This window comes from Magnolia sinica, chromosome 4, assembly GCF_029962835.1.
Source record: "Magnolia sinica isolate HGM2019 chromosome 4, MsV1, whole genome shotgun sequence".
Lineage (NCBI taxonomy): Eukaryota > Viridiplantae > Streptophyta > Magnoliopsida > Magnoliales > Magnoliaceae > Magnolia > Magnolia sinica.
In genome coordinates this window covers 71,565,141-71,577,620 of record NC_080576.1, presented here as the reverse complement: position 1 = coordinate 71,577,620, position 12,480 = coordinate 71,565,141, and the positions used below count along the sequence as shown (strand labels likewise).

General features: G+C 40.4%; 1 pseudogene; it reads left to right on the top strand.

The window, feature by feature from the left end:
- The first annotated feature begins 324 nt into the window (after positions 1-324).
- LOC131244536 (gibberellin 2-beta-dioxygenase 1-like) lies at positions 325-1,125 on the top strand (annotated as a pseudogene).
- Positions 1,126-12,480: the final 11,355 nt, after the last annotated feature.

Here is a 12,480-nt window from a genome sequence, read left to right as displayed (position 1 = left end):
GCCTATTGTGTTTTCTAAGATATTTATGTTTTGCTTGTAATTTCAATTGATGCTTCCGTTGATGACCGGAGCATCATGATGCTTTTATGTGATTAGATTCCCATAGTTCACTAATTTTTCATATTCAACTTGAATATAAAGAAATTGTTGCTAATTTTATATTTGCACTCAACGACACATGCCTAAGAGCTGGAATTGAACATGGATGCTTTACTCTTAAGGAAAGCATTAATAGGTTGTCCCAACGACATATCCAGAATCCTCTGTTTCTCTCTGTTTTCTTTAGCTCTTCTCTTGAAAAAGAAAAAGAAAAAAAAGAAGAAGATGGTGTTGTCCCAACCGGCATTAGATTAGATTAGTTTTGTAGGAAACCAGAAGCCCATGTCCAACCCTGGCATTCCAACCATAGACCTGTCAAAACCCGAGTCCAAAACTCTTCTTGTGAAAGCGTGTGAAGAGTTTGGATTCTTCAACCATGGCATTCCATTAGATTTCATCGATAGGTTGGGAGCTGAGGCTGTGAAGTTCTTCTCCTTACCTCAACCTCAGAAGGAAAAAGTTGGCCCCGCTAATCCGTTTGGGTATGGAAACAATAAGATTGGACCCAAGGGTGATGTGGGCTAGATTGAGTATCTACTCTTTCAAACCAATGCCAATTCCATTTCTCAGAGATCTTGGGCCATTTCTAGAGAAAACCCAGAAATATTTTGGTAAGAAAATCCAACCATTTTCTCTTGCAGCTCAAACCCAATTGCAATTTTCAAATAGCATTAGCTATTTATAGCTACGATTCTTTAGCTTGGAGCTTCTATTTTTATGCAATAATACTTCATGTTTTGATGAAATGACCTTTTTTTTAGTGGGTTATTTTTCAGCTCTGCTATGAATGATTACATATCAGCTGTGAAGAAATTAGCTTGTGGAGTTCTTGAATCTTTAACTGAATGGCGGAAGGTTGAACCAAGCTTAACTGGTTTTGGAGAACACACTGACCCTCAGATAATATCAGTTCTGAGATCAAACAATACATCAGGCCTTCAAATCTCTCTCAGTGATGGGTGCTGGGTTTCAGTCCCACCTGACCACAACTCCTTTCTCAATGTTGGTGATTCCTTGCAGGTATAAATCTGCATAATGATGCTTCTTCTTTTTCTTCTTCTTTCTATTTAATTCCAAGTTTCTCTGTTTTGAAGAATGGGCTTAATATGGTGGACCCAATTGAGAATGGGAGAGCAGTAGTATTGCAAAAGTTGTGGTGAAGTACAGTTGCATCTCTGGAAGGAGGCTAGGTTGCTTGGGGTTGTTTGAATCATGGGATGAGGCATCAACCTTCACGTTGCTTACCATGTAATCATTGTTGATGGTTCATGGAACCCTACTTATGATCTTCAGGCTCAGGTTTGGAGGTATGACATAATCGAGATATTTATTTTCTAAAAAAAAATTAATGCTTAATCTTTTGGAGCGCAGTTTTCTCGTTGTTGTTCTTTGTTTCTAAAATGTATTGCTTTCTTACAAGAATGAGCAAACAAAGCCAGTTTATGCATATCGTTTGATGGCACATGGAACTATGGAAAAAATATATAAATGGTAGGTACAGACAAAACATGACTACTAATAAATGATGTGTATGAGGCTTTACTTACCATCACATCATGAAACTCTAGATCTCATATTATTTTCAAATCTGTCTTCGACAATCAAAGTTTGGAAGAAAATGTTTTTTTTTTTTGTGATTTTTTGTTACTGCAACAGGTGACAAAAGAGGGACTTGCTGCAAAGGGTGGTTGATAAGCAACAAATACATCGGACCATTTTTAAGTAAGGAGGTCCTGCATCTCTTGGATTTGTATTTTAATTGATGGGACATAATTATGATGATCATTTGTTAAGTTTACAGGGAAAATGATATTCTTTACATTATCTTATTTCATCAGTAGTTGACCTAATTTTGGCTATTTGCTATATATTTAGATCAGTTTCTATTTCAGGCCTTTTGAGCATCCAAACACATTGATATTTAGTCCAGTTTCATATTCAGCCTAATCTTGTGAATGTTAAATAATCTTGTGAATTATTTTTTGAATGACTATCAGTTCTAAGATTAAAAAATTAAAAAAAAATCGAATATTTATTTTGTTGATCAGAGATATTTTAGCGACGGACCAAATCCGTCATTAATTTCTGAACGTTAAAATAAATGACGAATTTGAGGTCCGTCGCTTTACCATATTAGCGACGGACTTTATCCATCGCTGGTAAAGTGACGGACTTTATCCGTCGCTAATATTTTAATGACGATGCATTTTTAGAATTTTAGCAACGTATTTTATTTTTTACGACGGATCTTATCCGTTGCTGCTGTGCGACGGACCTTATCCGTCGTAGATTAAACGACGGATTGTATCTGTCGAAAATAAAAAAATGACCCAGTAAACAGCGACGGACGAAATCCGTCGTTTATTTGGTTTTACGACGAATTTGGTCCGTCGTAAATTCGCGATTTTGGCGTAGTGTACACCATATAACATCTGGTCCATTCAGTACTATTTTTTCATGCATATGTGCATGATGATCGATGCCTTTAACTAGACCTGGATTGGTCATTCATAGTACATACCCGACTGACCGGAACCCCAAGACCTCGAAACTTATCTCATATCGACCGCCCCATCGCTGCGATCGTGGAGGTACCACCCGTGCGTCGGAATGATACTCCGTTAGTGAGATACACCGTGAAGAATAATAAGTGTATCATGTGCGCATGGCACCATGTATTTCACTCCACACATGTGCACAACACATGTCATACACACGCACATGCCACACATGGGTGAGAGAATCTCTACCCATGTGTGTGATGTCACACACCCATACCTCTCATCTCTCATGTGCATGAAAAGTCAACTCTCCTCCATGCTACACCTCATGCATGACATCATCACACCATGCCATCCCATACTCCTTTAATCCATCATTAATTACAATGCATGAATTAATTACCATAATCCTAGCATAAGCTAAGAATAATCACATTAGCCTAACTTAACCATATTTTATCCATTTCTCTACATTAACCCCTCCACCCCTTAGCCTTTCACCATTTTTCTACAACTAGAGAGAGAGAGAGAGGACTGATCTTGGTGGGCCATCAATCACATCCCTTCCATCCATCTCAATCATCCATTCCATCAATTTCATCTATTTCATCCATCTAATTCATCAAGGTGAGTACACCCACTCCACTCTTGGTTTGTTTCTTTTTTTTATTATTTGTGGTGACGATTTGATATGATCAATGGAGTAGATACATAAGGAGAATGGTGTGTTTAATGATGTGTTTAATGGTGTGGATTCATGGGGAATACATATAAAAATAATAATAATAATTTCATAAAGAAATGATTTTTATAGACTTTATGTGGGACCTGTTGATTATGGGCCCCACTAGAATTTTTGTAGGCTATCCAAACTATCCCAAAGTATGGCCCATTGGGCTGGCCAAACACACACACGCCCATGCACACACGTGCACACAACACAAAAATAATAAATAAATACACTAGACGCTGCTGCCAGCGTCCTCTGGATGCTGAAGCAGGCAGCGCTTGGCTGATTTGGACTATGGGTCCACAGTAGGCCCCACCCATGATGTATGTATCAAATCCACCGTCCATTCAATTTTTCAGATCATTTTAGGCGTTGACCCAAAACAATGAAGCCAATCCAGTTCTCTGGTAGGCCACACCATCAAAAATCATGTGAAGACATGCTTAAACATATAAAAGCACTAATTGGGGCCCACCTGAAATTTGGATGCATCTGAAACTTGGATTGACCCATCCACCACATGGGACACACACAACAGTCGGACTGGATAGTACTGTTGTGGGCCCCATATTTGTAAACAAAAAAAAAAATTATATATATATGACGCTGTCGCCGTCGGCGTCTGGATGATGCTGCAGTAAGCAGCGTCTGCTGCTGACGCTGGAGGAAAGTGGGCCCCATCACAGGCCCCACATTGATGCATGTCGAACATCAGCACCGTGCATTTGATGGGTCCCGTTTAAAAATGGGCCACCTCCAAATTTTAGCCATACAGGGAACTCAGGTGGCCCACACCATCAAAAATCATGTAAAGACATGCTAAAATATACAGAAGTAGTTGCTGGGGCCCACCTGAAAATTTGATGCATCTGAAACTTGGACTAACCCCTCCACCAAGTGGGGCACACACAATAGATGGACTGGATCTCTCAAGTGACTACCTTGATGAGAAAATATACAAATAATAATAATAATATATCAAAATAAAATAATGGTGTGAGGAAGTGACGTCCTCACTGGATGTCCACATTTGGGGTAAAAATTTTGTGGGCCGATCATGGCCACACCATGATGTATGTGCTAAATCCACACCATTCATCCATCTTACTAGCACCATTTATTGTATGGTCCCAAAAATCAGGCCGATTAGAAGTTCATGTAGGCCATGCCACTTGGACAGTGGAAATTGTACACAAAATACTTAAATTTTTCTGGGACCCACCTTGGTGATGAAAGGTATATCTGGGCCATTCATTCACTCCTTCAGACCATTTTAAGTCATAAGTAAAGGAATGAGCAGATCCACAACTTAGGTGGACCACACTATAAGAAATAGTGGGAATAAAATTCCCTACTATTAAATCATTTGAGTTCTACTATGATGTGTGACCGCCGCCAAAGTTGAGTCAGCCATTAGATAATGGAGCCAACTCGTTACATGTATTTTACATCCCAGTCGTCCATCATTTAGACCATCCATGTGTTTTAAGTCCCACTCAACGTATGTACCTTATATCCATGTCATTCATCTAATGGGTGGTATCAGCTATGATGTTGCTTGTTATATGAACTGTTCATGGGGTGAACCCCACCATGTCAATGAGACCCACAATTATACAAAATATAATAATAATAATAATAATAATAATAATAATAATAAGGAAAGGGAATTGCATGCTTATCAATGAAAGCTTCCCTGAACATAATGTGATGCATGTGAAGCCCACCTAAGTGCATGTGTTGTATACCCACACTGCCTATATATTTTCCAGTCGCTTGGGAAGTGAGCCCACCTCCTGCTCGTGGACACAAAATGAAGTAGAACTCAATTTTAGGTGGGCCAAACCATGCTACAAGTAGAAACAGTGTAATAACCATTGGAAATTCTTAGGCTCTAGTATGCCCTTATATGCTGGGATGCTTCCTTGGCCATAGACTCCACTTTGTAGTATGATGTAGATCTATGCCTTTCATCGGTTTATCCTCATCATTTTAGGGTATGGTTCCATAGACTAGTCAGATCCAAATCTCATGCCACGGGAGAAAGATTGATCACTTGTCCACCGTTAAATATTTCCTAGAATTACAATAAGGTTTGTAAGAAATCTATCCATCTATTCCTTTTAATCGATCATGGACCACCTAATATACATGTTTTACCAGCCATTCATCTATTTTGATTAGATCATTTTAGAGTGTGGGGCTGCCTATATATTTATAGCAATCTAAGTCGTTTTCATGGTGCCTATTGTAATAGTTATTTCTCATTTAGTCCACCAGTTGGTACGAATCATGTGGATCACTACACTATAGGAATTTGGGATCTTGGGTGGCCCAATTAGTAGTGTGGATTGGTGGAAGTTGTGTGGACCACCACATGTGAGTGCTTGATTTTTATAACCCACCTAACTGTATGAAAATTGGGGCAATCGTGTGACTATTTGTTTAAGTAGATTTATGGTTGTTGTAGCCATTAACCATATGATCACTGACGGGATGGGTGATAACTAAATTTGACAAAATGGTGCTAAATATGTAGCTCATGAATCTTGTGATCATGCGTGACATGGATAGCCGTAAATCATGTGGGTATGTGGGGAATGTGTAGCCCAACCATATGATCAAGTAGTGCTTTGGTGACTACTAAACTATGTGAAATTATGGTACTGGCCGCCCGGCTACGTGAAAATTTAGTAAAGCGGTTGCCCCATTATGCGAAATATGGTATAATAATAATAATAATAAGTAACCATCTCACCTTAAGTCCCTTATTATGATAAGTAGAGTGACATTTGTGTGGCCACTCAACCATACGAACTTCTGATAATGGAGTGGCCATAACACCATGTGGGCATATGAGAAATTGTGTGATTACTCAGACTCATGGACTATGCCGTTGGTGTAACTTCCTGGGCACATGAACTTAGGACTTGTGACAGATTGATCATAGGCCCATTGAGATATATTTTTAGCCCATATGATGAGGCTCATTGTGATGTATTTCCTGCCCATGTGATGTGGCCCATAGTGATATGAATTAGGCCCAAGTATGTGGCTTACTTGCGAAATAGATTTAAGGCCACTTGTAATGTATTCGAGGCCCAATGTGATGTATTTGAGACCCATGGGCATGGCTCATTGAGATATATTTTAGGCCCATGGGTTGTGGCTCATTGTGATGTATTTGAGGCCCATGTGTAGGGCCCACATCTTGTGTATTTGAAACTCATGGGTCGTGAAGCCTGATGTGGTGTATTAATGGCCCATGAGCCGAGGCCCAATGTGATGTGTAGTGCACATATGATATGGCCCAATGTGATGTATATGCGGCCCATGAGTGAGGCCCAATGCAATGAATGTGCGGCCCTTGTGTGAGACCCAAAACGATGTATCTGAGGACCGATGTGATGTGTGATTTCACCATGATGTATGTATTGATGTTTATGTGGGCCATTCCTTGGGGGCAATGTTGGTTAAATGTCCACATTGTCGAAGCCGATTGTTGAGGTTAGTTATTGATACTGAGTATGAGTATGTGACAGCATAGCATCATCATACAAGCCCATATGCATCATCTGCATGTTTGTTATGAGATGTGGTTGACCATTGCATATGTCGTTGGGCAAATTGTTATGAGACTCCCTGATAGGCGAAGGTTATCTCACATGAGTGCACGCTATACGCAGGATTGATGCATGACTATATTGTATGACTCATGCATCTTGCATTGTGTGCCCTAGCGACATCAGGGCCAAAGCCTCCACAGGCATATCGTGGATGGCCAGATGGGACACCGAAAATATTTGGTTCTAGCATACGGGCGCCATAGTGTCCCTGGGTGAAAATCTCTAAACCTCCGAGGCCAGGAGACGCCCCAACGTTGAGACCAAGTGGATACATGAGTGCCCAAGTGCCAAATACCAGGAGGACGTGTCTCCCACTGTGTCGTGGTCGGTTGGGAGGGGGTGTGGCCTTACCCGCCCGAGGGTAGGGGGCATTACTAGGCTGAGTATGATCAGCTTGTGAATGGATCCGCTATCGACATGCCGGTTAGGTATTGGCAGACTATTGGCCAAGCGGATGTGAGGTTTCTTATGCTCACTTGGACTGTGCTGCTAGGAGAGAGACAGTGTCATTTAGAGTGTACTAAACCCCGGTGATGATCCCAAAAAGGAACTGTACTGATATGTAGACTTATTGAGCAAGAGTTGCATAATCATTCATTCATTCATTCACTATCCACTCGGGCTGGTGGTGCGCAACTATTTGTTACGTGTACATTTGCAATGACCAGGATTTCAGTTGGGGCGCGCGACTAACTTGAGATCAAGAGTTTACCACATTGAGTCTGACTATCCAAATTAGGTATGGGACTAATTTGGATAGAAGTCCCTTATGATCGACCCCATAGTCTATGATACTACGTACTGCCATCCCGACTTCACTCCAGCATAGTCATTTCATTCGCACCACATATTGCATTGCATTAGTAACATTTAGCATTTCAGGTTATTATGTTTCAATATTTAGATACAGCTGATGGTATTCGTGAACTCATCAGGAACTGTATATTGCATTGCATCCTCGACATCTGATGTTTGGCTCTTTATAACTCCTCATTTACATGCTGATTTATATTGCATACTCTGATATTGTATGACTCATGGACTTGTCAATATTTCCGATATTGTATAATTATGGCATGACAATATGATGATGATGATGTGATTACGGATGCATGTAATAGGTTATAGCTGTGGTATGATTTCCTTGTAGCATATTTATCTTGCCTACATGTAGGCACTGCACACACGTGTGTACTCACTAGGCTTTTTGCCTAAGCCTCCTATTTCACATTTTTTTCAGGGTTGGAGTAGCTTGGAAGACTTAGCTTTCTCGATGCATTGCATCTATTCTTCGATTTAGCAATGTTGACGTTACGTACCTTTTGTAAAGCATTATAGTTATAACCATCGGTACTTATGATGGAGAGTGTTGCTTGGTAGTTTGATCATGGATCTCCATGCTTAGGTATTATTATATGTATATACCAAAAAAAAATTCAATCAAAAATCTTCCTTGTGGTGCGCCGAACTCGGGACTTGGCGTATGGAAGTCAAGTGCCGAATTCGGGGCATCACGGAAGCTGTCCGTCCCCAGGTTTGAGGCATGACACACCAACTGTTCTCAAACAGCCACACCTACTCCACTCCCAATAATTACAACCCACGTGATATTGCGTTCAATATGAAACAAGGTTTTCCAAGGTTCACCTTAAAACCTGTACAATTGTGTTTTCAATGGGCTATCACAATTAAAAATCCCGCGCTGAGATTTTCTGGCTATCTCAGTCAAAACCAATACAGAGTGATTTTCTAGCTATCTCAAAAACCAAAAGTAATAAATCAAAATACTTATCTTGAAGATTATGCTTGATGTAACCTGGTAGAGCCGCTTCACTTGTAGATGTTAAAAAGGGCGAGCTCCAATTCCTAGAAGGGGGGATGAATAGGACTATGCCAAATAAAAATAAAATGTGGAAATATAACATAGATAACAAAAATATAAACCAACCTCAAATGCACAAGTAGTGAGAGGTTGATACCAACCTTACACCAAAAACCAATGGCTTATGGTAGGACAACCTGATTTCTAGAACGTTTGTGAGTATCAAAAATTCAAAGTGAAACAGAGGTAAAAGAAATAATCCTAGCTATTACAACATTCACCACAAATGCATAAAATAAATTATAATAATCACACATATAAACAAATACAATCATCCACCACAACTCCAGGAATTATAGTGATTTGTGTGTGTACACTAACTGTTCGAAAATAGCCACACAACTACTCCACTCCCAATATCCACACCCACGAGATATTGGCTTTCACAAAGAAAGAAGGTTTTCCAAGGTTCACCTTAAAACCTTTACAGATGTGTTTTTCAATGGGCATACATAATAATAAAAAAAAAACCCATACACTGAGATTTTCCTGGTTGATCTCAGTCAAAACCACAAATAGAGATTTTCCTGGTTAAATCTCACAAACCAAAGATACATAAAATAAAATCAATACTTATCCGAAGAATGTTCTTTGATGTAACTGGTAGAACTGTTTCTTTGTAGACGAAGATGTTCAAAGTTCAATCTCATAGAAGAAGGGGTTCTAAGTCTAGATGAATTTTAAATTAAATCCAACCTTAAGTTACTTGGATTCAATTTCTTAGATCTCATAAAGGGTTAAATCAAAATTTCCTTTTTAAATCAAATAGAATGGAATTAAGAGATCAAGAAATTAAAATAACTAAAAAGCTATTAAAATAAATTTTAAATACCTCACAATAGCTTCTCAAAAGTGGGGACTTATCTCTCAGAGTGGTGGCTTGAATTGACTCGAAATGAATGAATAATTTTGAGAAATGTCCATTATTTATAAGCTGCAAATCGGTTCCCCTGACTGGTCCTGGGTTCGGCTCGACTAGTCCTAGCCGAACAACATTTCAAATTTTCTGGCGAGATCAAATAAAACAGACCCTCGACTGGTCGAGTGGCCAACTCGACTGGTCGAGCAGAGTGCTCGACTGGTCGAGTGAATAAAAATCACATTACTAAAGTTCGAGTCGAGTCACACTTGAACCAGTCTCCACGACCGGTCGAGCAGGGTACTCGACTGGTCGAGGACCTAACAGAAAATTTTAAAATTTTAAATTTAAATCTGGACTAGTCGAGAAAAACCCTAGACTAGTTGAGCCAGTGCCTAGACTAGTCCAACTAAGACTAGGACTAGTCAAAGTAAAGCCTAAATTAAGTACAATGACCCAAATTAAATATGCAATGATAATGACCTAATCCTAAGGTCTTTCTAGGGTCATGTATACCTTAAGTGTGAGAATTGAAATTGAACCATCAGTCGCTTCGGTAGATAGGTTACTATGAAGCACATGAATCTTGACCTTAAATTCTTGAACTTGTCTCAAACTTGTGTCTTGAGACTTAAGTAAAAGTAGTGTACTTGAGCTTGAATTAGAGACTTGATCTTGAGCTTTAAATAAGCTTTAATTTTAAGCTTGAGGATTGAAGTAATGATGCACTTGAGCTTGAGTACCTCGACTTGATGAACTTCAACTAGTTGTTTGTAAGACCCGTATCCTAACCCATACTGTTCTGCCAACTCCCACGATCCTTCTCGACGAATTCCGGTGACTTGTGACCTATAATCGATGTTTGTGCATGACCCTGAGTTGTATCCTATAGATTTGAGTTAACTTAATCCGAGACTTATACCATTGCGACCGCACCGTCACCGCGATTCTAATGCCACGTCTTGCATACCAATCCGATACCCTGGCAGGGAGATGTGGGCCGGCGTTTATTTCGAAAAAAATACAATGTGCTTGCAATTCCCAAAGAATCTCTACAACATGTCCCATCAATCAATCAAATCAATCAATCAATCAATCACCTCATGTCAAGTACACACACCCATGCTTTCAATCTCCACAAGTCAAGCAAGCCCAAAAGTCAACCAATCTCTCACCTCACCCATCACTCACCTCACATTCATCACTCACATCTCTCTTACAACCACCACACCTCTCTCTCTCATTTCTCAACACATTTTTCTAAGCAAGCAAGAGAGATACACGTCCATGCATTCCAAGAGAGAAAAGTGATTTTGTGTGGCCCACTTTCTCATCCCAAATCATTCATCCTATCCATTCAAACCTCATCACCCTCCATCAAAGAGAAGCACAAGGAGATCGGCTTTTCAACGGACCAAGAAGATTAAACGGTGGGTGCTTCTATAGGCTAGATTTTCATATTTTTTGATGGGCCAAGTGAGGCCTACCGATTGATGGTATGGATCTCACTTGGGACCCTTGATGTGGCTGATGGCCCACCTTGATTTTTCATTATCATTCCATGATGGGGCCATTCTTCATGGACCCCATCATGATGTTTACTTTCCTAAGATCTAAAGAGGTCATTTAGACCATCCATTTTGGGTGGAGAAGGAATCTCCACCGTTGATCTTTGATTCAGTGGACCCACATGTATTGGGACCCACTTGATGTATGATCGAATGCAAGGGAGGGCTCATAGTGGCGGAGCCCTCCATCACATGTGTCCCTCTCTCTTTCTATCTCTCTTTCCCTCTCTCTTTCCCTCTCTTTTTCATATTTTTTTATGTGTTATGATGTGGCCGTGTGGCCCACTTGGATGGACCTCACCATGAGGCATGTATTTTATCCAAGTTATCTATTGGTGGGGCCCACTTTATATGTGTTATATCCACACCATCCATCATTAGGTGGGCCTGTGGCCCACCTTATAGCCCAAACCGTCCAGTGTCCCTGGATGCTGGACATTTATCGAAAACACAAATATTAGCTTTGGATTCAAAGCTTTTGAGAAGGGCCACTCCTACAGGCCCCACCTTGATGTATGCACCCAATCCACGCCGTCCATTTCATTCCCCAGCCCATTTTAGGCGTTGAGCCAAAATGTGAAGCCAATCTAATTCCCAGGTGGGCCATACCACAAATGCTAAGGGGTTGGCACGTCATTTCTTACTTTTTACATGGGAGATTTGGAGTGAGTTTTCACTCATGGGACCCATATTGATGTATTTCTTAGATCCACACCATATGTCCATTTTCTGGCATATTTTAGCCGTGGAGCCCAGAAATCTACTCGATCCAACCCTCAGGTGGACTACACCACAACCGATGGTGGTAGTGAGAGCACCCCTCACATCAACCATGCAGACGTGGGGTGGGGGAGTCCCAACCATGGACCCCACCTTGATGTATTTGTTTAATCCATGCCATCCACCACCTTCCCCATGTAGTTTTAGGCTATGAGTTGAAAAATGAGACAAATCTTAGTTCTTAGTGGACCGCACCGAGGGAAACAAAGTCCTACTATTGGAACCTTATAATACCTACTGTTGTGTGTATAAGTGGTGGACCTATCCATCATTAGACTCATTTGGTCCATAGAGAGCTGGTCGATATAATAGACGGAATGGATTATCCACTAGTGGGCCCCATATAGTAGAATAACATAAAAATAAAGCAAGAAAGAGAAGAAAAAAAAAGAAGTCCCTAGACGTTTTTGTCCAATGACAGTGAGGGTGGAAGCA